Source organism: Anser anser (assembly GCF_964211835.1).
Source record: "Anser anser genome assembly, chromosome: 6".
Taxonomy (NCBI): Eukaryota; Metazoa; Chordata; class Aves; order Anseriformes; family Anatidae; genus Anser; species Anser anser.
Genome location: NC_139726.1, coordinates 13,952,361 through 13,980,235, shown reverse-complemented (window position 1 = coordinate 13,980,235; position 27,875 = coordinate 13,952,361). Strand labels below are relative to the sequence as shown.

The window sequence follows — 27,875 nt, the reverse complement described above, 5'->3', positions numbered from 1 at the left end:
AACCAGGAGCTGCGAGCCCTCTTACTCCACCACTACTCTCCAGCAAGGAGAGTGACTTCTGGCATCTACAGTTACACCCTTCTTGCCCAAGAGCAGCTGCTCTATTTTTCCGCTACAGAGAGCGGTGGTTTATTTTGGCACGTTATTCTTATTTTGTAAGTATTTTGTATTTGTATAACCATATAATTTTGCAGCTAGAACTTTCCCTTCCTTACTTAGCATGTGATGCTGTACGAGGGCAAGTGGTAGTCTTCAATCTGACATGTTGAGGCTCATCAGCTCTCTGCTGGGGAACAGCCTTTGTTTCCAAGGTCTAGACCAGTGAAAGACCCTTGCGGCAATGTTAACCCAAGCCTCACTAAACAAGGCAGAAAAAACAATCTTCTGTGCACTCTCAGAGTTACAAGTGTATCCCTGGTACCTGCTTAGCCTCCAGGCTCTTTCAGAGTCAGAGGTAGGGAGATAACTCCTTCTGGTTCCCTCTGCTCTAAATAAAAAAAACACGCTCATAGACAGCCTGCAGCATACAGCAGCGTCAAGGCTACTTCAGCTGACGTACGGTCTAAGTCCATGCACATAGGGGTGTGCAGGAAGGCGGCAGAGATTTGTGGAGAAGGAACAAAGGTGAGAGAAAGGATCACGCTCGGTTATGAGAGCTAAAGCCATAGCAGAACTCACGCATGAACAAACCCGAAGCTGCTGGTGGGAGTGCAGACACATCTGTTTACACAAGAGACAAGCCCTGTTCTTCACAGCGCTCAGCTCTACTCGTTCAGGACATGGCTCAGTCTCTTCTTAGGAAAGGCCAGAGTCACAGATTTCGGATTTTGCAAGCAACAGAAGGCACGTGTACCCGGCGCTGTGACTCAGCCCATGCCAGCACGCGCCCTGAGTCACACCGCCGTCACCCGGATCTGACCTTCTCCAGAAGTCAGCAGCACCAGAGCCAGTTATGGCACCGCAGACCGACTCCACTTCCAGATTCTTTCAAGTAAGGAGGACAGTTTCGATACAATCAAAGAAACCTGTGCCTGATGCTATTTTCTTTCATCATAGCTTTCAAACAATGCTCGGTCTCATTTGTACTTGTTGCAAGAAGCCACGTGTTTTACATTCATGTCCCCGTGCCACAGCAAGACGCGATGCACCCAAGACGTACAGTAGGAATTTGTTTCTGTCCAGTGCACAGATGTTGAAAACTAACCAGGCATTATCACTGTAAAAACACATTAGATCTGTTGACAAAGGAATGACTTAAATCACTCGAAGACCAAGGGGGAGAGTGACAGTCTTTTCTAAATTTACATTTTTTACTCTTTAGCAAGAAACGAAACAAAATCTACATTAAGGACGCGATTGAGATTTACAAAGTGTAAGCACTTGGAGTTACAAACTGCCAGAATTTCAGATGTCAGTGTAATCTCAGTTCAACACTCTTGTGAATGCGCACTGAGACAGGTTTTACTTATTCGTATCACCCACCAATGAATGCAGGCACCTCATGAGTGGAAAGCAGAGCTGCATTACCATAACACATTGACAGAAGTTTAGGAAGGGGAGAAGGGGGGAAAAAAAACACTGAAAATAAACTGGGTAACATAATACCGGATAGAAACAAATGGAAGATGCATGAGGAGTTACTAGCACAATAGTTCAAACCAGATAGAGTTACAGCTAAAAGACAGCCCCTCTGCGTCCTGCCAGGAATGACCTCTAGCAGTCAAAGGAACAGAGGACCTTGGACAGCTTTTTTGGTTGTTTTTTTTTTGCATGTTGTGTTGTGCTTTTTTTTTTTAAAAAAAGATTTTCAGCATCATTTCCTCCTTAATCACAATAAGGATTTGTTTTTGAGCACGTACTTCAAAGTAAATTACTGTACAGATAAAGAACAGTATTCAAGACTGAGCAAAAATGTAAGTAGCCCACAAGTATCTCCTGTACAACTGCTTATCTTCATTTTGATCTTCAACATAGATGCAGATTTGTTGGGAAGCTAAAAAAAAGTCAGGCTATGCATTTCTGAAGCACCAGACAAGACAAAACCACATTCAGCTATTCAAAAATATCATCCAGCTAGTATAGCACTGCATATTAACTCTAGGATCGAGGAAGAGAATTTTCTCCCTTAATTAAAACCACAGCTCGGTTTAAAATTTAAGCCCACTCCTGGTCATCCTTGTGACACAGCCAGAAGAGTGATGTGTCTCAGACTTGATAGGCTACAGCCACAGCTGAAGGAGCAATCCTAAGCTGTGCACACACTCACAAAAAAAGTACAACTCTATGGTAAGAGCATGTATTCTTGGAAGAGGAATCAAACATAAATGCAAAAACACCATTTCAGACTTTTTTTGTTACACGTCTCACCATAACAGGAAAGAAAAACCTTACAAAACAGAGACATGCAATAGATTCTGTGGACTTCCCCAGAAATGCAATCTCATTAAATGACATTTTAAGCAATACTAGCATTGCCAGCGCGAAGTGTTTAAGCACCATCATGACTTTTCAAGCCCTGAGAATCTTGTTATTTGCCTTATGGCTTTTTCACACATAAAATGCACTCAGATCACAATTTAAGCTCAACTCCATAACCAATACTCCATAACATTTCCGCAGAAACTAACAAGTCAAAATGTAAAAAAGCAAAGATTTTAATGTAAGTATGATTTGATGGACTGGAGGGCGTGAACACAAAATATTACGAGAATAATAATTAAAATCACAGAAGTTGGAAGTGCTTAGGCAGCCTCAAGAGAAGTTATTACACTTTGTAGCACTTCTTCAATAAAGCTTATATGCCTCCAAGGGCAGTGGTATCACAACCTTCATCAAGGGGCGTTGCTGCTGTCACCTTAATTTTACCACCAAAACTTTATTTTAGGTCTATTTCTTTCCCACAATTCTAGCTCGTGTCTTTGTTTACTTCCCCTCTTTCTGCGCTGCAGCCATTCAGATATTGAAAGAGGGGCTTCCTAACTCACACTCCCTCTGCTGACTCTCCAGTGGTGCAGTGGATTTTTTTTTTTAATTTTATTTTTAATGGGCTGTATATGACATTTTTCATTCTAAAAGCATCCTGGCACACACACACGTCTTTTTCAAGCTGAAAAAAAGAATCCAATCCACTGATCTTTAAAAGGTTCAAGTCAGGTGTGGTCGTGTTTTTTTTTGTTTTTGTTTTTTTTTGTTTTTTTTTTTTTTGGCAGTTTGATGCAAGTGGACAGTATCACTGATTTGTCTGTGTTTAATTATGTGTTCTGAGCAAACCAGAGACCATTCACAGTTCCTGTAGTATCAGCATAATGTATAAAAACAGACAGCTGCTTGTTCTTCCCAGAGACCTTGATATCATCAGTAGCCCTGGATTGCACACACCACAGCCTTGTTATATATACATAGTGTTGCATAGTGCTTGACCTAATATTATACCGATGAGCTCACTTTGTACCTAAAAGATGCTGCAGAGAAGGAGAGGACAAGAGACTTGCAGAAGGACGAGAGGACTTGCAAGATTTGTGGACCTCAAACACAGCTTTGCAAGAAGCCCATTAAGGCATCTGCTTGATCTTCCTTTGCATAGTACATGTGCATATATAGGTGCATGTTTAAAATATGTATTAACCTTCAGCAAGATTCTTTGTTTTCCCCTGTCTAGCACTGCACATCCCACTTTAAGTGGCTATACCAAGGTCTTTTACAGACTGCATCATCTAGAGGCTTTTTCTTTGACACTCATCCCAAACCTCTACCTTATGGTGTGAAACCTCTCCTACGCCACACCGATTGCAGCCTTTCCATGCAGTAACTAGGCTTGTGCCCCTTTCTCCCTGTGGCAACAGTTTAACCTCTCCTGATAACTTCCATGCATTCTCCATTTAACCCTCCCAAATTCCTATATTCTCAGTTCCCAGCCTAACCCCTCCGTAGTCCATTTTACAGGGAAAGTCATAATTTGACATTGCACCATAAATCGAGCAGTTTGGTGAACAAAGGAATCACCCAGTACCTTACAAAACATGCACGGGCCCATTCCTCAGTACATGATTCTGATTCGGTAAGTGCTGTCAAGAGGGATTTTTCTCTCCCACCCCCCCCAAGAATCTGAGCCAGTAACAGGGAAAGAAAATAGATTTTTTTTTTCCCCCTTAGTAACATACCACGAACATTTGTTAGAATTGAAAGGCAAATTTCTGATTAACCAGATTTATGACCTCTTTAACGTTCAAGCATTTGCAAAAAGTGAGTGCAAAGTTCTACGCTCATGAATATTCTCCTACCTCACATGAGCAAACTGTCGCCCAAGGTAAATTCCAAATTGTTTGTGTTTGTAAAATTGGGAATGCTAATTAGTTATATAAGTCACAATGTATTGTTTCTGTTCCTTAACTTGATGACAAAACTACTTAACACATCTTAAATTGCTAAGTGTGAAAATTACCGATATATAATTTATCACTCATTTTGGATTGGTTAATTACACAAGTTCCCACACAGATTGCCTATGGCATATTTGTCTAATGATCTAATTATTCCCTGAAGAAATTAGTGAATAACTTTACATGACAAACCTGACAATTTCACAATCTGCTCCTGGACAATTTGTAAATAGATAAGTTTGATGATATTTTGATTTTTATCTATTGGTGAACTAGTCAATCAGAATTGCGGGTCTTCATCACCTCCAAAAAGAAAAAAAATCATACTGTTTTTATTTAAAATTACTATTTCTCCCACAGGCGAACTGGGTCTGCCCCAAGCATTACACATTTGTCTGTTTGCTAAATGGGTTGAGAATATGATTAAAGTAAATGGAAAAAAATAACTTAAATCGAGTGTGCTTTAGACAGCTGATGCCTATGATTTCTCTTTGGAGAAAACCAAGCAGCATATGCAGGAATAATTTATTTAGAGGCTCACGAGGACTGCACAGAGGTCACCTGTGAGTCTCTGCCTAGAAAGCCAGCCCATTACAACCTCACCTGATTTTTAGGTCCCAACCCAGCAAAGAACTGAGAGGTGGTGTAATTTTCAAACAGCAAAATACCAAAATCCTTTGCTGTCAGAGCCCAGCTGGAGAGCCGCTGACGCATGACATCAGGAGCCGTACTCATTGCCTTTGCTCGCAAGGCAAGGCAGCTGGAGCCCTGCGATGCTTGCTGTAGCTCCACTATGCAAGGCTCTGAGCAAAGGAGTCCAGAAAAACCTCCCAGAAACTGATCCCACCTGCCTCAGGTAGCCTGGGCTGCGATGGCTGGCGTTACTGCCACCAGGTCTGCCCAAAGCTACCAGCACAGGACCACCTTGCTCCTATGGTCAGATCTGTGGTACTAGGCAGGGTTTCACTAAAAGATACCAAGATCACATTCCTTACAGTGCCACAGAGAAATACATTAAGGACTTATGAAAGTCAGTGGTAATTCAGAAGTCTTCAGGGAAGGGCAAAAGTTATTTTATATTGGCCACAAAAAAAAATTAAAAGCCATCAGGAGAACTGCCAAGGCTTCTCTGTAGTGCAAAAACTACAGACCATATCAGCTGCAAAAGGACATGGAAAAACTGGCCTTTTGGAGCAAAGCGAGCCTGTGTTGGTTGCTATGGCTAGAAAGAAAGTGGTTTTCCCTGAGATAGCCTCATTTAAAGATTCTGAGGCTGAGAAATTGACTTTGTAGATCAAACCTATTTTTACCCAATACCATACACTTCACATGATCAACTCTGACACCAGGCCACTTTGGTGGCTGGGGGCATAAACAGTTTGGGATAGAGCACGCATCTGGACACAGTCACTTGTCTACATTATCTTCAGTCCACCAGATATATGAAAAATGGTGTCAAAACAATAAAGGTCACCCTGAAGCAAACCAGAGAAGGCATATGCTGATCCACACGCAGCCCTGCTCAAGCACAGAACAGGTCCTGACAACCACCAGCACTCCGTGACAGCTGCACATCACGACAGAAGAAAGCAAGGGTCCCATGAGGCTGCGGCCCCTTACCGCTTCCCTCCTGGGACCTCACCGAAAGGTGGCCTTTAAGTTACAGGGAGGGGAAAGAGCAGAGAAGAATCTGCCATCTTGTGGGAGAGATCTTGGAAAACCTCCAGTGATGAGAGGGTGACCTCATGGAGCTCCTGGATGCACAGAGAACGGGAGAAGAGCAGCTATGCTGTTTTCTGAGCACTGTAGAGCTGCTAACCATGAAATAGCAGAAAGCAACTCAAAGGCTAATTCCAGCCTGGCAGTGAGGTTAAATATTTTGCTGGGTATAAGTGCTTGTCAATTTCTTTAAATGAAATTTTGGCTTGGAAAGAAAAACATGCTATCAGAACCTGCATCTTTAAGGACTGAAACCCCGGGGGAGGAGAAGGCTGGAAAGCCTTGTTGTTATGCACTGCCAGTTGGAACCAGACCCAGATTAAAGCAGATTTCTCACAAGAATGTGAAGCATTGAGTGATGGCTGAATACCACATGTATCGCACCTTCACCACCAGATCCCTGCTTCTGTCAGTACCTCCACGGGCTACCACACTGCAGTCCCCACTGCAACCAGCGCCATTAGAAACCGAAAAAAATCACTCAAACGCACCAGACAAGCCGCTCAGCTGCTCTTACCGCTTGCTTATGCAAAGTCCCTCTCTCCCTTCAAATTTCAACCACACTTCATATTTCAGACTGAAAACAGAGTCCAAGCCCGAACGTTTCTGTACGTACAACACCTACTACTTTTTCCGCGCTATCAAACCCGCTCGACAGATCAATCACAAAAGACATCTTCTATTCTTCAGCTCAGCACTCCCCTCCGAGCACGCTAACAGGTAGCGCTCAGGCAGCAGCACATTTCTCAGAGTGCATCCAGCTGTGCCTCACGTCACTGTTTTTATAAGGAGGATCAGATAAAATGGGATAAGAAAGGATGACATTATAAGGCACAAGCAAGCTAACAAAGGGATGTGCTCACTTACATCAACAAAAGATGAGGATAAAGCACTAACAGACTAATAATCGCTCTGGGTGGCATGACGTCCATTTCTGTTGTACCAGAGGGCAACACAGCCTCTGCAACCTGTCCTTCATCAGGAAACTCATCCACAGAGATGAACCAGGGGGTTAAGAAAGAAGTGACAATTCTCTGAAATAAGAGATTTTTAATGTTTGCATCCATAGCCTTACCACAATGAAAACCTCCATGATTATAGCAGGCAGAGCATGCCACTTGCATAGTGCACAGGCATACTGTGAAAGATGGAGTCATTGTGTTCACCTGAGGAGGATTTCACTCCAGGACATCAGACAGTCAGCCGCTTCCAAAAGTAATAGGTCTAGCAGAAGACAGTGGTGTCTGTCCCACAGTCATACAAGGGAAGTTTGTTGACTTTGACCGAAGTGAAAGAAAGAACACTATTTGGGAGTCATAGTTTAATTTCTCGTATTAAAGTCATACATAATGTGAGTAATAGCCATTATGTTCCCAGACTTAAAATTCTACGTGTTTACCTTCACATATAATTGCAGAAGATATACGTTTGCAGGTCAGAGAACATGAAAAATAATTAAAAGAAAGCCTTAATTCTGAGCACTGTTAACCAAGGGAACTTGCTGCCACAAGGCGTTGTTCCGATTGCTTGGCTATGTTTGAAGGAAAGATTTTAAAGCAAAGGCTAACTGTTGGGGCTACAAAAACCTAACTGCTTTGTGTCTTATCAGTTTTCTTCCACTTTCCTCAGAAGCATTTTTCAGCTGAGCATTGCTGCAAATGGGATGTTGCAATAAATGGACCACTAGCTTCAGCCATCACAGTAGTTACATTTATTAGTTTTTGGTGTTTTTTTTTTTTTTCCCTTCCAGAGATGTTATTTCAATGCAGAGTAGCACAAAGTATGTAAAAAGTGAGATCTCAGAATAAGATCTCAAGGTAAACGTCTTAGTCTCTTTCTAGCTAATTCTGGAGTTACCTATAGCATATACAAGTAATTCTAACCACACAGTTATTTTCATAATTGCAAAGGTTGGAAGTTTAATTAGACAATCAGAAGGAAGCCCTCAAGCCAGCCCATTTTCTTAAACAGCTCTACCTAGGCAATGGGAGCAGCATTGTGTAACGCGGCGATTTATTCTGAATAGCATAATGTTCCCTTATCTTTTTTTCCTGATTAATTTCCTGACTGAAGTAGCACATAAAACCAAGCTGGTTAGACAACGTGTCAGGAGCCACGTGTCCTATTCAAATTTGAAACAGAGGTGGAGAACCAAGAGAGATTGGGTCTCTCCCCCTTTTCTTGCACATCTGTCCAAGGTGCACCATGCTTCTGTCATGACACCACCAGCACCATCTTCAGATCCCAGCTCCTGCCACCACTGACTACACGGGATGGATGTTCTCTTTTGTTCTCTCAAAGGTTTCTGGTCCTCAGGGATACAGAGAAAGGCTTGAAAAATGAGCCAGAGAGAAATCAGCCTTCGCAAGGTAATTCCACCCACTGTCACGAGCAGAGGGCCGTCACCCTGCACTGTGCCAAGGAGCTCAGCCGGGCCCTGGCGGCCCTCCCTTCGCCACTGCTTCTCAGTTTCAGTTGCCTCCTTCCCCAAACGCACCTGCAAGCATGTACACGCTCACCCCCTTTTCAGGAATTTTACTATTGTTTTCAAGACGGAAAGGAGGAAGGTAAATCCGAACTCTGCCAGGTCTGCAGAGCAGAGCAAGGAGGGATGAGGGTTGAACGGCTGGGGATGAGAGCGGGCATCGAAGCGCAAACCAAACGAAACCCACGGCTGGGCACTGGGACAGGACTGTGGGTCTGAGAGGGGCAGCAGCCCCGGCATGAGGGCTTGGGGCTGTCCCAGGCCCCTGTCAGGCTCGCCGTGGACACCAGCCCCCAGCTGACTTTCAACGCACCACAGTCGCTCCGCACGCCTGCCTCCCTCCCGCGGAGCATAAACAGAAGCAGCTGGGCCCAGCTCGGCTCCGTCCCACATCTCGCCTTGCCATTTGCACCCACGCGCAGCGAGCAGTACCCGGCTACAACAGCAGCAACGTTTCCCACGCACGTGACCGAGGTGCAAACGACAAACCCGAGGCTCTGGCACATCCACCGCCTGCCAGGCTGGGCCCCGCTCACCCCACCTCCCCCTCACTCCTCCTCCAGGCCTGCTCTCCTCCGCAGGCTTCTGCTCCCCGCCGAGGACAGCCTCCCCCCCTTTTGGGTGTCTCTCCCTCTCTCGAGCATCCCCCTTCCTCCCCTATAATGCGAGCTTGCTTTCCACCCTCCTTACCTGCTTTGCTCTCTGGAGAGCCCTGCTTCCCACAGTTTCCAGTGACAACGTTTCGTGTCCACGTTTAAAGGCCCCACACGACATTCAGGGCGCAGCCAGAAGCTCGGCCCCTCGCTGTGAGGCATCCCTAATCAATCCTATCAATTAGGGCTCCTGTCCTGGACTGTCCCCGCAGGAGTGGTGGGTGGTCTGGGAGCTTCTGGGGTGGATTTGGTGGGATTTCACATCTTTTTCTTTTGCGGAGGTGATACTATGATGCCAGCTACACTTGTTGTTTTTTTACCACATGCAACACCAACACACTGGCAGTTAACAAGCTACAACACAGAACCACTTGGCAACACAGAAAATGGGCAGAAAATCCCCGAGTGGGGTTGGGGACAAAAACAACAACAACAAAAAGACCAAAACCATGAACTGACAGTCTTAAGGATACAAGAGAAAGAAGCAGAGAGGCTGCCAAAGAGCGAAGGTGCTCTCCTGGGCCCCAGCACGGTGCCAACGAGGGACCTCACCAAGGCAAGCAGCCACTGCTTCACCCATCAGACACCTGAGCAGCACCCAAGAGCAAGAGAGCCCAAAAGCCAGACTGATTTTGATACCAACTCCCTCCTTGAGTTCAACTGATATTGATATATTCAATTAATACATTGCCGGCCACAACCAAGGACTTGGGAGCCCAAGAGGTGCCACCCAGTCCTGTGCAACCTCTGAATTTGACCGTCCCAAACATTAATTACTACACAGGCAATACCTGTTCATAAAGATCATGGTGTAATACCAAAAATGCCCGCTGCATGCAGCAATGTCCTTGAAGGCAGGGGCTCAGGGTGATCAGCTCCATCTTGGGCAGCTGGTGCAACAAAAGGCCAACAGAAATGAGCTCAGGCAGGGGTGGATTTGAGGTAGGGGAACCCAAAGAGTTTCATTCCTGTTGCAGGAATGAAGTTTAGAGCTGTCTTCACTTGTAACACCACATAATTCTAGGTGGCTGCAGATTTATTACTTTATTCTCCCAAATTTGGAAGGTTTCCACTTTTGACCACATAAAAGAAAAACATTTTCCTTTTCTCAATATGACCTCCATTTTCTATTCTGAGACAAAATCCATTACAGCAAATCCTGGAAAAACAAAACATCTAATCATTTTTCCCGAGAATTTGTTTTAATTCTGCAATGGATTTAGCTGGGCCAGAGCCTTCCTCCCCAACACACGCTCTCCACTAGCAAGAGACGCTGCTTGCAAGACTGTTTTTGAAAGCTAATGATTGCTCAGTGTTCACTGGAGTGATTTCCCATGTTATCAGCCCGACTCGCAATCGCTGCTGAAGGCCTACACCGTGAATTACTTGCCAATTAAACAGTGCTTGCACAGAGGCTGCGTGTTTTACACCTTGACAGCTATTATAGTCAGACCCTAACTGGAGCTTTGTCTTAAATGGGGATTATCAAATGCTGGACAGTCTGAAGCACAGACCAATGCTGACTTAGAAGGAAGACATAACAGAGATAAATTTACTGTTAAAATTTTATCTTGGGTGGTAGTAAAAGCAGGAAAGACATAATCAAAATATCCATATCTTCCTTGCTCTTTTACATCAGACTTCTTAATCCTGCCTAAAGACACTCAGAAAAATTATTTGTGTAATGGAAAGAATATCAGGGAAGATAGTTGCCCTCTGCTACAGCTAATATCATTAATACCCTTACGTCTGTTCCCCCCACACACACCCTTGGAAGGTGTGGAGAATCTCAATACTCCAACTAGGTTGCATTATTAGGCATCTTTGAGACAGAAAACTAGTATGAAAATGAAAGTGTGATTCTATTCATTCCATATTTGTGCCTCGAGCAGCTTTCAGTTCAGGATCCCTGGAGTATCCCATGGGTGCTGTCCCTACTGTGGGACCTCGGAAGCTCCTCTTCACCCCAGCACAGGGGGAGCAGTTGGACTACGCTTTGCTGCAGTTAAGCCCTTTGAGATGCATGATGTCATTGTGCCCAGCCAAGTGCTGGGAGATGTTTCATTTTCCACTTGTTTCAAAAAGTAAAGCAAAAGAGGTCTTTAAATCATTTACAAGAGATTCACTTTGTTTATGCCATTTATTTCATACATAATATTTGCAAATTTAGTTATTTTATCAGCGACTTAAAGCCTATTATCTAGTGAATTTCAAGCCTGGGGTAACTCCCAGCAACCAAATACAGGATTTAATAATAATTCTGTCATCAAGTGAAATCTTTCCCTGAGATAGATACCGAAAGCAGCCTGCCCACATAGCACAAAATAGCAAGATACTTATTCCTTCTCAGAGGCTTTACAGCAGGGTCAGACCTGAGAAAGTGGCTGTTGTGACCCTTTTACTTCCCTGAAGTTTGGAGCAGGATTGACTGCAGCAGAGGACTGCATAAGGCTTCCTATATTGTTCATGTTCTTGCTCTATACTGTTCCACCATCCTACAGTCACACTGTAATCCCCATCTACAGAACAATATGAAAATACCAGCTTTTTTCCTGAAATGAATACCAGGAGTTGTTGACCAGATGATAAAGATTTTAATATTCACAAAAACAGAATGTCAATGAAGAACATCTTGTATGAGAATTAATGCTTCCAAGTTGTAATCATCATTCCCAAAATGCAAGCAATACTACTAGGAAAAGCCTTACTCTCTCCTTTCTCTTACATTGGGAAGTTTAATTAAGCACCCACCAAAGACTGAGAATTACCTGCTGGAATTGTTCAGCTGTTTTTTTATTATTATTATTGTTATTCTTGTCTGTGCTGGCCTGCAAGCCAAACCAGTTTTGATTTCCATATCTTTTATTTGTATATTGTTCAATCAGGCACGGGCCAATTCCACATTAAAAATAAATATACTATGTCACCATCATAAACTGCAGTGGCCAAAACCATAACATGCTGCTGATTAAGGCTGTGCAAATAGAGCATCCCCTAAAGCAAGAAGAATGGGCACCTGCACTCATGGGAACTGAGGGAGCAGCCAAAGTCTGGCTCTTCAGCAGCTTGGATGACCCTGCAGAGAATTATCAGCTCCCTGCTTTGCAGTAGAAAGATCTGAGCCTCCACAGCCTGGAGGGGAGGAAAAAAAGCAGCTCACAGATGCAGGTGATGTTTCCAGTCATGTTGTTCCACGCCATGAGCGGAGGAAAGGAAAGAATGACAGGGAAACTCTTCCGTTTATAGACCAACAATCTGCAAGGTATTGAAAGGTCAGTTCCCCAAAGGCCTACATAAATACTTCACCACCAGGCTCCTGCACTCCAAGGGCTAAAGACAATCTTCTCTTGCACCCCGACCCCATCTGCAGTTCTTACGGTAGGATATCCCATGACAAAGAGCAAAAAATTAACACCATCCTATGCCACTGTGCTCTGCATCCCTCATTACTGCCGTGACTTTCATACTGTGAGAGCTGAGCTTGTGGTACGTGTGCTCTGCTGCAAGTCCAGAAATCTGAACTCCGTTTCCACTCTAACATACATCTCTGGTTAGAACTAAAGCTGCACTAATTTAACCCAAGATTAAGTTTTAAACTCTGGCAAGAAGCTTTATACAGATGCATATTTCTATTTAGGCTAAGCTCTTTCAGGTGCGGTTCAAACTTGGGAACTTGAAATAAACCCGATTTACACTGCAGTAGATTGTGTTTGCAGATTTCACATCTGAATCCATTTGATTCATATTGAATCTATTTCATCTGCATTTTTTGGTATCCATTCTCCACTTTCTACCCCTGTTTAAGTGTTAAGCTCTGTCCCATTCATATGAATAAATTCACATATTCATGTGAAAATGAGATATGCAGGTTCAGATTTTACAGCTCTTCTCCAAATCCTGCCATGAAACAGACAGTTAATAATCATCACCAGACATGTTGAACCGTTTCCCTGCCTATTGAAATTACTATTCGTTCTCAACAATATCTTCCAAAAATATTTTACAACCCCCAAAAAAGCTGTATGTAAAGTATGTGAGAGAAAAAAAAATCAAATATTTAATTTGATTTAATTGCAAGCTGTGTTTTCTGCATTAACTCAGTCTCTTTGCAGTAGTTATACCTCCATCACCCTCCTTTCCTTGCATGCTGGTCACATCCACTACCTGATCTCCTGAGGCTGCCTGCCTAGATCAGCGTGGCTGGGATATTTTGTTTGTCTCCATACTTAGTCTTTTGCTTTGCCATTTTCCCCTAAGGCCAGCTTTTGTCCTCCAAATGTAAACAAGCCTTACTTCCCACAATTTCAGACTTTCTTTGAGTTTGACACATTTGTCCAGTCTCCCCCTACCCATTTTTTCACATGACACAGCACCAGTTTATTCCCAAAGACAACAGCCCCAAATACAATGTAGTTCTAGTTTCTGTGGATTACCTGGGACATCACTGTCTCTCCTTCCTGCTGCAGGGTGATGGCCAAGATACACACCCAGATTGCCTGCTCTGGGTGGCCCTGCTTGAGGCAAGTTTGGCCAGATGACCTCCAGAGGTCCCTTCTGCCCTCAACTGCTCTGAGACTCTGCAATCCAGTACTGCAACTTCCCCACCAGCCTCTGCTACACCAGACAAAGTCTTAACATCTAGCTCACTTGTTTTTATGCATAAGGCTGCTCAGCGTAGGTAGAAATGCCCTTTTAGTTTCATTTGAAGTGATCCTTACTACCCATTTCCAATCACATTTGGGCCATCTTTCCTGTATGATCCATTGGCCTTCAGCTAGACCTTAACTTCATCATTTTAGGCCCTCTTACTTACACTATCTGGTCCTTGCAGACTATTCCCAAATAATCTGAAAAAAAAAAAAAGCCTTCACAGATCCTCTGCATAAGTAAAAGCATAACATGGGCATCTTATACTTTCAGCAGGAGTGTGCCATTACCGTAGTATTTCTTCCATCATTTAATACATGCAGTTTTGCTCCACTGGTCTTCCTACAGGATTTTGCTGTAAAGATCAATTGATCATTAAATACATTTTGTTTGCAAGCTCTTTGGGAAGGCACCATATTTTGTTGTCTGCCTGTGCAGTGCCTGGAGCAATAAGGTCCCTTCACACCATAGCAATGTCGATAATATATACTCCCAACTGTGCTAGGTGCTATACATACATACAGTGACACGTAGGAGATTGGTGTTGCCACTTTTTTCTTTGTTGCCTACTAGTCTAGTTTAGGTAACAGATGAAGACAAGATAGGATGATAAATGATCCTGCATTATATGGTTACACATCTTAAACAGTTAAAATCAACACATATTTGTAAGTGATTTGCCTGGGGAAAGCATGAGGCACTACTAATGGAAGCAATCTCAGCTGCAGTAGAAAATACAGGCACAATATCATCAAAGGAACATCCAGAATAATTTGTAATATTTTCCATTAAAAGAGATTTTGTTAACCTGTAGGCATCAAGACACAGTAAGATATCCAAGATATAAAGGGAAAAAAAAACACCAAAACACTTATATAGCAGCAGCTAGACAATACAAAAACAAACTAAAAAACTTGTCCAGCAGTTTACCACCAACGGGAGATAATTCCCCGGGCTTGGGGCACCTGTGCCTACCTAGTCACTTGTCCACAGGCCTCTCCACAAAGGACTGCATAAATAACACAAGCGTTCCTCTTGCCTTTGTTAGAGGACAAGTCTTAGGCTGCCTTGGCTTTGCAGTGGGATAGACTTTAATAAGCACTACCAGCAGAAGCACCATCCCAGCAGCACACATGGGTACCCGCAAGCTGAGGCTACCTTCGCAGTGATAGCACCCCATCCGGAGGTCAGAGAGAACCCAGCCCCAGCCTGCTGGCTCTGACAGGTTGCTCTAACGCAGCCCGTGCAGCCCACAGACCAGGCTGCCGACAGGCTCAGAGCTGGGCTCGCTGCAAGAGACCACAAGCGCTCCCGCCGTGCCCAGCATCACCTACTGGAGCAACTGGCCAGCACAGCCAGGAGTACGGCCGAGTAGCACGTACTCACTCTTCCAAGCTCCTCCCAAGCATGAGATCAACTTTTCGTTCTTACCCAATGCATAGATGTTTGCCAGAGATTAAAATAAACATTGCTGTGGTTTTGTGTTAGCATCAAAATCAGGAGGACTGTCAGGCGCTAGTGCTTGACACTGAAACCCATCTGCAAGGCTACCTCTTGGTCTCAAGGGATTCTTCTTTGCATTTTTTGTATATTTGTGCCACTGCTGTTCTTCCTTGGTGCCTTCCACCCAAAAACATTGCATTATGGTCAAAGCAGCAGACACCAGGAAAGCCATCAATTCAATAGTCCCTGTGCTGCAGGGCAGGGGTTAAATGCAAATCATCCCGATACCCAACCCTTCGTAGCTGGCTACGAGACCTCTTGAGCTGTGCAGCAGAACCAGATCTGGGATGATCTGTCACCAGAATTACCAGAGGTTTATTACATTTTTCTCCATTCCCAGAGGCGAGAGCACGAAAGGGCTCACACGCCAGCAAGCCCCCCATCCCAGCTCCCCAGCTCCTGCAGCCTGCAGAGTATGGCAACTCACCTCTGCCATCAGAAGTTCTGGAGGAAAATCCCCAGGGGAAAGGTATGTGAGCAAATGCTGTTCTCTATTTGATACTCTGACCACAGAAATAAAGCTTTCACTCGTCCAAATGGCACTAGCATTTTACTGTACAAAAAGAAAATAACATTCTTACCTGCACTAAATTCCAGGCTCCTGCTTTCCTCAAAATACCCTCATACACACCTCTTTTAGGCAGGTAAACATGTTTCCACACACATTTCAGGCCTGCTTCTGAACCCATTACATCAATGTCACAGAGGAATTACTCCGGCAGAGGCAAAGCCAGCGTAAAACAAGCGCAAGTGGGAAAAGAATCACACCCTTCCTTTTAGTTTCTGTGTAGCCCTTTCCCCCTCCCTTTGCATAAGCCTCAACTCTCCAAGTTCAAGGCAAATGCTTGCAATATTTCTGTTATCCTCAGTAATGTGACAAGAGTAATTACAGAGTCCAGGGAAGCTAAGTAACACTGCTAAAGCAGTGGGTGGTCTAACGGCTTGAATAGCTCCTGTGCACTCAGGTTGGAGGGGGAGTCCCCCAGACCCCCACTTGGTACCCTAGGTAATTCAGCCACGCTCTGCAACACTGGCCTTTTTGTCTGGGACGTCTTGGCACCAGCATTGCTTCACTGACTTGAGGCATACCCAAGTTCTTTCAGGTGGTCTGCAAAGTTAACTCACCCTTAGAGAGTTTGTCCTTGGTACCCACCAGATTCCCTCCATCCTCCATTTCAGTCAAGAGCTCCAGGCTGAAGCACTCTGCGCATTTTTGCGAGGAAAAACTGCTCAGAGACAGCTATTCCAGGTGCACAGGCTTTTGCTGAGTACAGCATTATTTGGGGTGTTCTTTAAAAAAAATCTACTTTTACAGTAAAAGAGTCATTTGCCATGTGTAATGTGCTGAAATACTTTGCCACAGCAAAGTCTGGTCTAAACATGTTGTTGGCCAATAAAAGGGGGGAAACACACTGCCAGTAAACATTTGCGTGGTATGTCTTTGAAGGCTTCAAGGCAGACTAAATGGAATAATTGTGAAGATGTATTATTTATAATACAACAAATCTTCCCCACAAGATATAGGTCTCCATTAATCTAGTACCCAACTGCTTTTAAGTGCATTTTTTTAATGTGTTTACCCTGCTAAGGGAGTTATGTTTTATTATCTCCATTTTGCATTTGGGGAATTGAGGTACTGGGAGATTAATAGATTTGCTCGAGGTTACATAGCAAATCTCCAGCAAAGCACAAATGCAGACCAAGTGTCCCAGATTGTTCTTCTCCACTGGATGTATCCATCGATATGCCAGGGCACATTAAAACATCAAAGATATCTTGTGACGTGACTTTTTCCCTGTATAAAAAAAGATTGGTCTCATGTGAGCAAGCAACATTGTATTGGAGTCAGCAGCAGTTCACCTATTTACATGAAAGCTGAAGCAAGATCTGGAGCTGTTGATGGAATATCCTTATTTTTCCCAGCTATCCAGTGCTTTCAACCCAAATTCAAAATACCTTTTCACTGATGAAAACGGCTGCATCTGGCAAGTGACCTGTTTGCTGATAAAGATTCACTGATACTGCTTACATTTCACGTGCTACCATCTGAAGTCAGATATTGCTTCACGTCTCCCTCAAGCTTAGTGGACCTGCAGAAAGGTTCAGCTTCTGAAAATCTGCCCACATACTGAAGCTGCTAAACGGGGATTTAGGACAGTGGTTTTCTGGACAGGTTGGTTTGGTTTTGATCTTGACCCATGTGAACAAGTGATGGGAGATAACAGATTTTTTTTCCACAGTACCCTACACCAGCAGTCCTTGTGGATGAATGGCCTCGTGGGAATCAGTGGGAGAAAACCTGTTCCTGTGTCCCATCAGCTCTCCACATCAAGCTCCATGAAGAATGGGACCTGTACTGGTCTTGAGCCCATCACAGAGTCTGGGAAACTGGGAAGACTGCAAGCCCCTCTCTCCAGTTCACCAAATGCCAGCCCAGTCCTCTCACCCCAATCCTCCCTGGGAGGATAAAACCCCAGCCAGCACAACCAGTACATTGTTGCTTTCAAGATGATGACATTGAATTAATTCCCAAGCTCCAGTTTAAAGCTAAGCATAAGGGAAATTTGAATGAGTAATAGGGCTGATAGCAACGACAGCAGAATACCCTGTGCCTGCAGATACCCACACATGCCCTTGTCAGCACGTAGAAGGAGATGACACAAAACCTCCATGTCTCACCACAAAAATAAAAAAGAGAACAACCAAGGGCTTTGCCTAAAGCACCGTGCCTGGAGAAGGTAGTAATGGGAGCTTGAATTATTCATTTACGGGACTAAAAAAAACCCTTTGGTTCAGCAAAGTGAGCTGCACCGAAGGTGTTCTGTGGAAAACACGAGACTGGTGAGCTGTTCCTCGTCAGCACGGACTGTGGGCCCACTTTAGCTCTCACACACACACCGAATGGCAGAGCTCCTGTTCGTCTTTGAGGACAGAGACTCAGTAAGATTGCTCTGTGAGTCACCATATCTAAGTCAGCCTCATGACTCGAGCAAAGCGAGACGCGGTCCTCGCTGCAGAGCTGCCACCAGAGAGCCCACGAGCAGGATTCACCTAGCAAGCAGGCAATACCTCCCCACAGCAGGGGCCGATTTCATTTTCCATTTAAAAATCAGGGATACACGGAGGTAAACAGCAGCCACGAAACTGTAGGCTGCTCCATGCCTCCGCTCACTTTGAATAAGGTTACCCCAGGGAGGAGAAGTGGTTTTGAGGTGAAATACAAGACCGAGGAGCTCAGATATCCTTATCCTCCACCAAGGCAAGCCCCACATGCAGAACATGATGCTCTGCCTCCAGCATAGCATCTGGGCTGCCCAAGACACGTCAGACCTCCCTCTCCAGTTAAAGATTATTCGGTGTCAAGCGCTCGCCGGCACTCTGAACAGCTGAACAATGAGTTTTCCCACTGCCTCTCCTGCTAATGACGAGCGAATAAAGAATCCCCTAGGGAATTTCCCTTCATCTGCTCACGAGTGCCACTTCGCTAGTCACATTTATCTGACAAATCTTACAGATGGCTTGGCATGAGCTTGCGACAAGCACTCCATCTTTGGAGCTGGGATTGGCTGCCCGAGCCACGCGACGCTTCCTGTGGCAAATTGGACAAGCCCACAGGAGAGCCGCACGCTGTTGGAGAAACGCCCCGGCAACCCCAAAGCTGCATCAGGCGCAAGACACCGCCGAAGGTGATGGCATTTCCAACGCCGCAGCCACCACGAGAGGAACAGGGTCTCTCAGCACAGAAGGTGTGCTCCAACCCAGGCGGAAAGACATCCTTGAAAATGACTCCCCTTGAGTCATTTTCCTGCTGTTACTGTGCTGAATGCCTTTCTGTTAAGGATGAATTTTCCCCATTAAAATAATGGGGGAAGAGAATATAAAGACCCATCTGCAGGCCACATTTTTAGAGGGGTTTTTGTTTGTTTTCCAACATTGTCTGTGAAACGTTGGTTGAGTCTTCTGAGCTCTTTCCAGATGTGTACTTTCCTCATCCTATGTACCCAACTCTAATTCCATTTTGAAAGCTGTTTGACTCAGGCAAATGAATAGCAGGATTTTAAAACAGATACAAATAGTAAAACTAGGGTTTTGCACAGTCCCGTAGGTACTGTAGATGGGACTGTCCAAACACAGACCCTTCTAATCCACCAAGAAAATGCCCTTAAGACCTGTTCAGAGTCAGACTTAAACCCCATAAAATCCAGGAAATTCAGGGATAAGCCTGGCTATCTGGACTGATATTCTGTCCTCAGTTCACCTTACTGGGTAAATGTTAATGAATGCATTTGTTTATTCCCTACAGTTCTATGTGGGGAATATCAACAATCTGATATTATGGGAGGAGGTGAAATTTTTTCTCCTGTATGTGTGTGTGTAGGAGTTGCTCAATATAATTTATTCTCTTTCACAATAAGACTTTACAGCTCCTCGATCCTTTCAGAGCTCTGAAGCTATGCAGGGTCTGTCTTGTAAAGCTTCAGAGAAGAGGCCTCGAAGGAAAATCAGTTATTACAGGAAACAGGGCTGATTTTCAGTATCACACAGCCTCTCCCCTCCATTCATATTAAGCTGTATTCCAGTGCAAAAGCCCATCCAGATGCTTTTCATGGAGGATCTGAACCCAGACCTTCACAGGCAACAGGAGACCAAGTCCTCCAGTCGAGAGCGGAGGGGAACTGGTGCATGCAACACTTCTGGAGCAACGGCTCGTGTCCACCTGCTGCAGCACCCTGCGTAGCAGCGGTGCCACATCAAGTATAAGCAGAAGAACGGCCGTACTGGTCCACCGAGCCCAGCACCAGGTCTCCTGTAATGGTCAGATGCCCAGAACACAGCAGAAGCAAGGCAACCACTTATGCTATTTCCCTCGCGTTTCTGCTAGCCATCAGCTGTTTTCAGATCAAGGAATTTCCTAAGCCAAATGTGGTTTCTAACTACTTAGTAATCTTCCATACATTTCTTCACACAAACTTGTCCAGCCATCTTTTAAACCCTAACAAGCTTTTAGCCTCCACAGCAAACCTTGGCAGCAAATTCCTCACCTCCGCTACCAGTTGCGCAGAAAACATCTCTTTCTGTGCTAAGCCTGGCTTTTCCTATATTTTTTAATGACCTTAAATCACATATTGCCACAGAAAAGAAAGAAAAAAATCCTACCCACTCTTTCCCCACTACTTTTGGTGGGGTCCTACCCCACCAAAACCACCTCTTCTTCAGGCCAAGGAATCTCAGCCAACTTGATCTTTCCTTATGTGGAAGCCATTCAGATCACCATTTCTTATCCTTTCTCTCAATTATTCCAAGCTCTGCTGTGTTTGGGATGAGCAGTCCAGAACTGCTTGTGGCATTCAAGGTAGTCATGCATTTCACGTATACTTGCCACTATCTCTCTTTCCCCTCCTTCTGAACTCCCAGCATGACCCTTTCACTTCACACTCAGGAAACACTATCTTTCCCCTGTTACAGGCAATATGAATGTAGCAAAAAGGCTTGTCCTTAATTTTATAGCAGATCTGTGAGTCAGCAGAGAAGCAGACCGAAATCTCCAGGGTCTTTCCTGATACTGTGCAGTCTAGCGGTGCTTTCTGATGTTAGCCTCCACCCTGGTGACTTGGCCAAGCTCCAGTTTGGACAAAGTTCACTTACAATTTTTAAATGAACAAAGCTGACCCAAGTTCAGTTATAAATTTCCATACAGCACTACTCTTTTATCCCATCAATGATAGGTACCATGACCGAGATACAATTCAGGTGCTGCTACATTTAGGAATGTGTGTGAGCTTCCAGGTGTCCTCTCAGAGTGAGGACCAATAGCCACAGACACTTTTACCCACCTATAAAGCATTCTACACATCTATCAACTGTTGTTTTTTCCCCTCCCCATCCCCAAAACATACAGTACAAGTGAGTTTAGCTTGAGCAAAGATTTCTGCAGCCTGAGAGGGAAGATGCACAGAGACTCTATGGAGTCTGCTTGAGGTTTTGCTATCACCAGCTAATTTGGCGTGAAAGATATGCAGCTACTACTGCGATAGGTAGCCCTACAAGCTCATAGGATAGGCAAAACTTCCATTTGTGACAAAATTCATCCCTGATAAAAAATGGCACTATTCCATCAAAATCAATAAGGTTGCACCTGTGAGTGCCAGCTGTGAATCAAGTCCATGGTTCTCAAATGATGCAAAGTGCTTCAGGAGGAAAGATGCTATATTTAGGTCCCATATTATTGCTATGTAGACATTTTCATAACCCCTAATTATGGGGCTTTTTTTTGCAAGCTCTGTAGTATTAACTGGATTGGATAAATATATAATTAGAGAGTGTTTCAACATGCACACTCTTGATGCTGGAAGCTTTATCAGCTCTTTCTTCCCTTCATGATCTGTTTTGCTTTTCTTTTAAAGCTGTTTCTATCAATTATAGCAAGATTTACTCAGAGCCCCAATACAGGGTCATTGCAGACACCCTGGTAGGATGGAACAGACCTACATTTGTTCCCAAACTCTTCTGATTTCCAGAAAGACACCTCCAGTTTGTCACTATACCACATCGCCCAAAGCCAAGCGGATCAGACAGAAAAACCTAACAACAACAAAACAGCACCAGAAAACTTTTCAGGTGTTCCCTGACCTCAAATTGTTTGTAGGCTAAGGGTTCATACTCCAACAGCTTTGATAGAAAATCTAGTGTTGGATCCTGCCAGTGGACAGAAAGTAAGACCAAGGAAGCTCTTCATTTTCTGAACAGTGACAGAGATGCACAAGTAACTTCAAAGATTTCTAGACTGGAAGTAGATACACCCCTACCTAGAAGAACAACCACCCTGACAAATTACTAAATTGGTTGACAGGAAAAAGCCAAGTTACTTTTTTCCAGCATCCTGCTTTGTCAAGGTGAAAGATATCACCAATGTTTAAATCTAACTAATCCTACAAGAGCGGGGGTGAGGGAAGTAGCATCAGCATTTTCATTTTGTTTCCAGCTGTTGAAGAAGCCTGTATCACTGTTTATTGCTAACCAAAAATAAATAAATAAATAAACCTTATACAAATACACTTCTGTGCAGGCATGGCCACTAAGTGATTTATCAGAGTCTTTCAGACGTGCTTACAAACCTTTTCCTCTTAGACCAGCTTACGCCCAGTGAGAATCTGAAAAGCTAAATTACAAGTATAAACACTTCCAAACAGAACTTAATAATAGAAAGAATTAAGAACACTGCTCGAATGACACGATACGGATGCTGTATTATTAAACAAACGGCTCACAATGGTATTATGACATGAGTCATAACGCCTGATGCCGTGAACATATTGCAAAAAAGAACAATAGCTGTTATCACCAGCTACAGAGATACACAGTGCACAATACCAGGAGCCCAACTGCTGACTGATCTAAAGCAACGCTTTTGTCTACAAGCCAACGGGATAAATTCACACCTGGTGCAAAAGGGTGCAACCAAACTGAAGCTAGTAGAGTTGCAGCATCTTCAGCTAGGCTCTGATACTGCACCAAAAGCACTACAAGCTTTGCTCTGCGCAGTCTTGCTGCCTGTTTCTGACTGCAATTGACAGGGGAATTCCAATTTGGTAGGATTTTGAATCCACTTTCTGCAGGTGTGAATAGCTGAATCTGGCCCTACGTTAACACTAACATATTTTTAGCCTAGCAAATCACAGAGTACATTTGAGTTGTTGTAATGTTCAATACTGTCACCAAAAAAAAGTTTGCAGAGACAGAAAACAGGCAGCCATCAGCACGTGGACTGGTTTACCATTCCTTTTGTTGTTGTATCTGGTAATTGTGGACTGCAGCTGGTGATGCTGAAGAACTACTGTAAGAGCTGGCACATTCACAAGCCCAACAGAGTGAGCATGGAATAAAATCCCGGGTGCATTTACAGCATGTGCTTCCCATAATTAAAAGTCTATTTGTGGCGCATGTAGTAGGAAAAGCTTTCATTTGGGGTAAAACTTAAACATAACTCTGCTTCCAGACCATATCTCCTTGAACTGGGTTACTGCATCAAGCAGGAAAAGTAACGTCCTCCAAGCTCCACATCTGCAATTATCAGAGGGGGATGAGGACAACGTAAGGAGAACCCACCCATAACATGAAATGCAGGGCTTGGTTCACTGTCACACACTGTTCCCTTCGTGATTCCACCACTGCAGTGTGCTGCTAATATAAACAGCCAGCTTGATTTCTGTGTGCCTACCTCATGGCAAAGAAGAGACACCTGGCACAGAGGCTTAGTGGGATCTACAAGGCCCAGGGGCCACCCAGCAGCTCCTGGTGTAGGCAGCACAGCCCAGGCAGGACGCACAACCAGGGTGCTGTGATTGATATTCTGCCTATTTCTCAGTTTTGACAGCAGCGCTGGGGACCCCTGGCAGCTGACCTAGAGGCAGCCTCAAGGTTGCTGTGAACTGTGCTAAAGACCAAGCCAGCTTCTGAACAATTTCAAAAGACGGGTTGAGCAAAAGTGGTTTGCTGCGCTCTCTTGGATGTGGAGCTGGCTGGAGCATGGCCACATCTGAGCACAGGCTGCCTTCCCTTCTGCTATCACAAGGGCACCTACCTACCCTGTACATAATGCAAGAAGGGTGCAGTGCTCAAAAGTCAAGAAATCTGCTCAAAATAGCGATTAGTTACATTACATTACCTTTGATCCATTAGCAGGATCCCCAAAATACATTTTAATAGCGGTATTAACCCGGTAGAAGGTGATTCACTTGGAGAAAGCCTTACATTTTGTGTGTGTTTACACGTAAAATGCATACTCACCCATGCAAACATGCCACCCAGATCAAGCCAAGCATACACAATACATAAGACATAAATAAATACTTATGAATCACCAATAACCACCTCATAAATTACACGGCCTTACAAAGTATCACTGCTAGAGATAATTCACACAATTGGATACAAAATACACATATACGACTCTCATTAAGACAGATAAGGACTGTTTGTTTCCTTTCACAAGAGCCCGAGGCCTTAATTTACTAAGGTGCCGAACTATTATTATGTTTTTTTTTAAAGCTTGTAGCCCCACAGCTGTGGGTCAGTTCCAAAATCAGACCTAAAAATGAGCTGTAAGAGACCAAAACACAACAACTGCAAACGCAGCGAGCAGAAGACAGGACAGAAGGGTCGAGAAGTCCAGGAGCCCCCAGTCTGCTCCAGCTCACAGGAGCAGGAGCCAGCAGTTTCCAGGCAGCATTTACACCCCTTTATCCTTAATAGATGGCGCTTCAGCATCTACCTCTCCTACCTGTTCCCGCTGCAATGCCCAGGACCAGCTCCCACTTCGCACAAACCAGGACCCGAGCTCCAGCCGAAGGATAGCACAGCGGCTGCGGCACTCCATAGCTCACAACAAACTCTTATGAAGGACAAACATAAGCTGCTCTCCTTCCAACAGAGCACAGAGGGACAAGATCAACCCTGCAGCCTCAGCATGGGCAAAACCTAAATGCCACTTTGGTACCACTTGACTGATGCAGCCCAAACACTGCGTGTTTGTTTTGCTGACACAAAGGTTTAAGTTTGCTCCCCAGCCACATCTTCTTTCCTCTTGGATACAATAGTCATCTTCGTAGCACTTATTATAACATATTGCAGCAATAATGTGCAATTATCCTCAAAAACAAAGCAAAAGCTCAAGATACAAATAACAGGCACTGAACACACTTACCAGCTGGGAGAAGGCAGCACGACTGCAGTCTACCACAGCGCAGCCATTTTAGGGACGCAGCTGCGTCTTCCAGTCTGATTTCAAAGGCCGGTCCGCAGGAGGACAAGCTGGGAGGTGGGCTCTCTCCAAGATCAGGCAGTGGGCAGGCTCAGCTGTGACTGCCCTGGCTCTGTGGAGATCTCCTGAGGTAGAGACAAGCCTCAGGTGTGGGTCTGGGTGCTTTGCAGCTAGGTTCAGTGATTGCATTTGTGCTAGGCAAGAGCTTGAAATGCTTGGCACCTGGGAGGGCTCATCCCTTCATTAGGACTATTAGGTGCCCAGCAACCACAGCTCTCGTTTTGGGTCCTCCTTGGTGGCAATGTGTGACCCAGGAAATCAATACACCTCTTGGGTTTTCTTCTTGACCTCTTTTTTTGTTTTGTTGGATGTCTCTACTTTGACACTGCCCACAAGAGACTCCTTCGGTGTCAAGTTTATTACTAGGCTCTAACTCTTCCATTCCCATGCGTTTACAACAACGTGTCATGAAAACAAATTACAGTAGAGAAAAAAAAAATATCCAGCACCAAAAAGAGGGAGCCTATGAACTGAAGTAGTGACTTCAAATTCTCAGCAGCAGATCATAAACATGGTAAAACTGACCAAGTGTAAGGAAGCTGTGTGTACATCTGATGTCTCTGATGGCTTCACAGATCTCTCAGGTTATACAGCATCTCTGTACAAACTTGGCATCTCTGCTTTGTACAAGGAAGACTGGTTAGAGCTGCACACATTCAAGGAGGGCCTCTGTTGAATAGTATTGGCCAAATCAGATTAAAAACCCAATATCTATGATGAAGGCTGCAAGCTGCCTGCTCAGAGAGGTTCCACTGATGTGAACCAGAAGTTCCTTGCATGTGGTCAGGCCCTAAATTTGATACTGGAATTTAAAAACAAATTAAGATTCCCATGTAATATTGACTTTTTTTTTTTTTTTCAAGAGTATAAGATTTTACAGCATGGAATGCTATATGCAGTGGTTACATGAGTCCAAGTAATTGTACCAATTATATAATTTGATATAATTGCACTAATTACATAAACACATAATAATGAAATATAAGTTATTCCAAGAGCTAAACTGGAAGAACATTAAAGAACCTAAATATGCTCCCACTTATTCTAGTACAAATCAGAAACAATTCCCCTAAAATCAATGAAGTTACCCAAATAAAATTGGTCCCTAACATTACAAGAAGCCAGGTAAATGCAACTTTTGGTTCAAGGGCACTGACTGTGCAAGCAAATGAAAGCTACTGTGGTATTCTGTACTGAAGGAGTTTGCTAATTCCTGGCCAAATTCCAGTGTATGCAGGGAGAGTCTCCCTGTGTTTATTACCAGGTGAGTTGTCTTTACCTCATATTCTGTATCTGTCATGCAGTATCAGTGGCCTTTGCTAAGGCTTTTAGCTGCTGATTCTAAAGCTAAAAATGGATTTTTTTAGAAATATTGAGAATGAGTTAGGCCTGATCAGGATTTCAGGAAAACCAGGTTCAAGTGTGTCCTTAGTTGTGTTGTTGCCTGAATTAAATCTGCAGACCTTAGGGGAGTTTCCGCAGACTGACACCAGTATTAACAGAAAGAGACTTTCCTCTTAGACAAAAATTTATATTCCTAATCCATTTCACAAAATGCTTTTCAACGCTTTTCACACTAGAACCACTCCAAACAAAAAATATTACTAAGAAGGATTCATTCAGTGAGGGGTTTCCCTCTTCTCCCATGGAAGGGAGAATGCAGTAATTAATTTCAGTTGTTGACTTCATCTCTCACAAGTAGCAAAGCAAAGGACATGAGACCTGGCAGTTTTGGAGCAGGTGTCTGTTATGTGTGGAAATACATGATGTATGCAGAGTTAATCCACCGAGCGCTCTGTTGCACCACATCGTGACAGTCACCCTGTTCACGCAGCCCTCATTAACACCAGTGGGAGTTCCAGGCACCAGCACGGGGGTTTTGCCTGTGCTAGAATATTTTAGAGGACAGAAATTCTCCAGCTCCAGAGATTGATTCCCCTCCACAAAATAGTACAGTGACTTAGCATTTACAGGACCAAACTCAAAGTCTATAAGAGACAAGAGAGAGACAGCGATTCACCTCAGAGAGGGGCGTATGGACCTCACCCAGATGATTTTTTAGATACAGTGCCTAATGTAGCACAAGCAAAGAAACTGGATGCTCAATTTTATAAGGCTAGGAATTAGAGACAGGATAATAAAACCCCAAAATTTCAAAAAGCAACCATCAAGTTTGGGCATCTAATTTTTCAGCTTGCCTAATTTCAGAAATGCAGGAGTGGCAGCTGCAAAAAGCGGAGTTCCTGCAGCCCCCTGCAAAAAGCTAGCAAGAGCAGTAGCCTTGTCACATCCCTGAAAAATCAAGCCCAAACTGCCTCAGAGTGGCTGCCCCAAATTAAGACCTTTTTAATTTTATTTCATTTCAGCCTTAGAAACCTGTGTGTCAGGCTGCTGTCAGCAGTAGGAGTCAGGAACACCTCGCTCGTACACTGTGCTCAGAGCAGCAGGTGATTCCACACCTCAGAAAACCCAGAGAGTGTTGCATCCAGATCAGTTTCCAGAGACTGCTTCACATAAAATAAACTAAAAGGACCTCGGAACCTGGACTATGATCCAGCCCCCTGAGGTGATGCCCCCCCACCATATAGATTTATGCTCTCCTTTGCATTTCTACATCTGCCCCGCGAACGGCAAGGCCGTAGCTTCACACAGGGGGGCAGGGACAGCAG

General features: G+C 44.2%; 1 protein-coding gene across 1 annotated transcript in view; it reads right to left on the bottom strand.

The window, feature by feature from the left end:
* Positions 1 to 25,315, bottom strand: part of GLI2 (GLI family zinc finger 2) — a 400,141-nt gene extending 374,826 nt beyond the window's left edge. The window contains exon 1 of the mRNA XM_083842017.1: positions 25,090 to 25,315. The gene's annotated coding sequence lies outside the window, so the exon portion shown is untranslated. The remainder of the gene's footprint in view (positions 1 to 25,089) is intronic.
* Between the last annotated feature and the right edge of the window lie 2,560 nt (positions 25,316 to 27,875).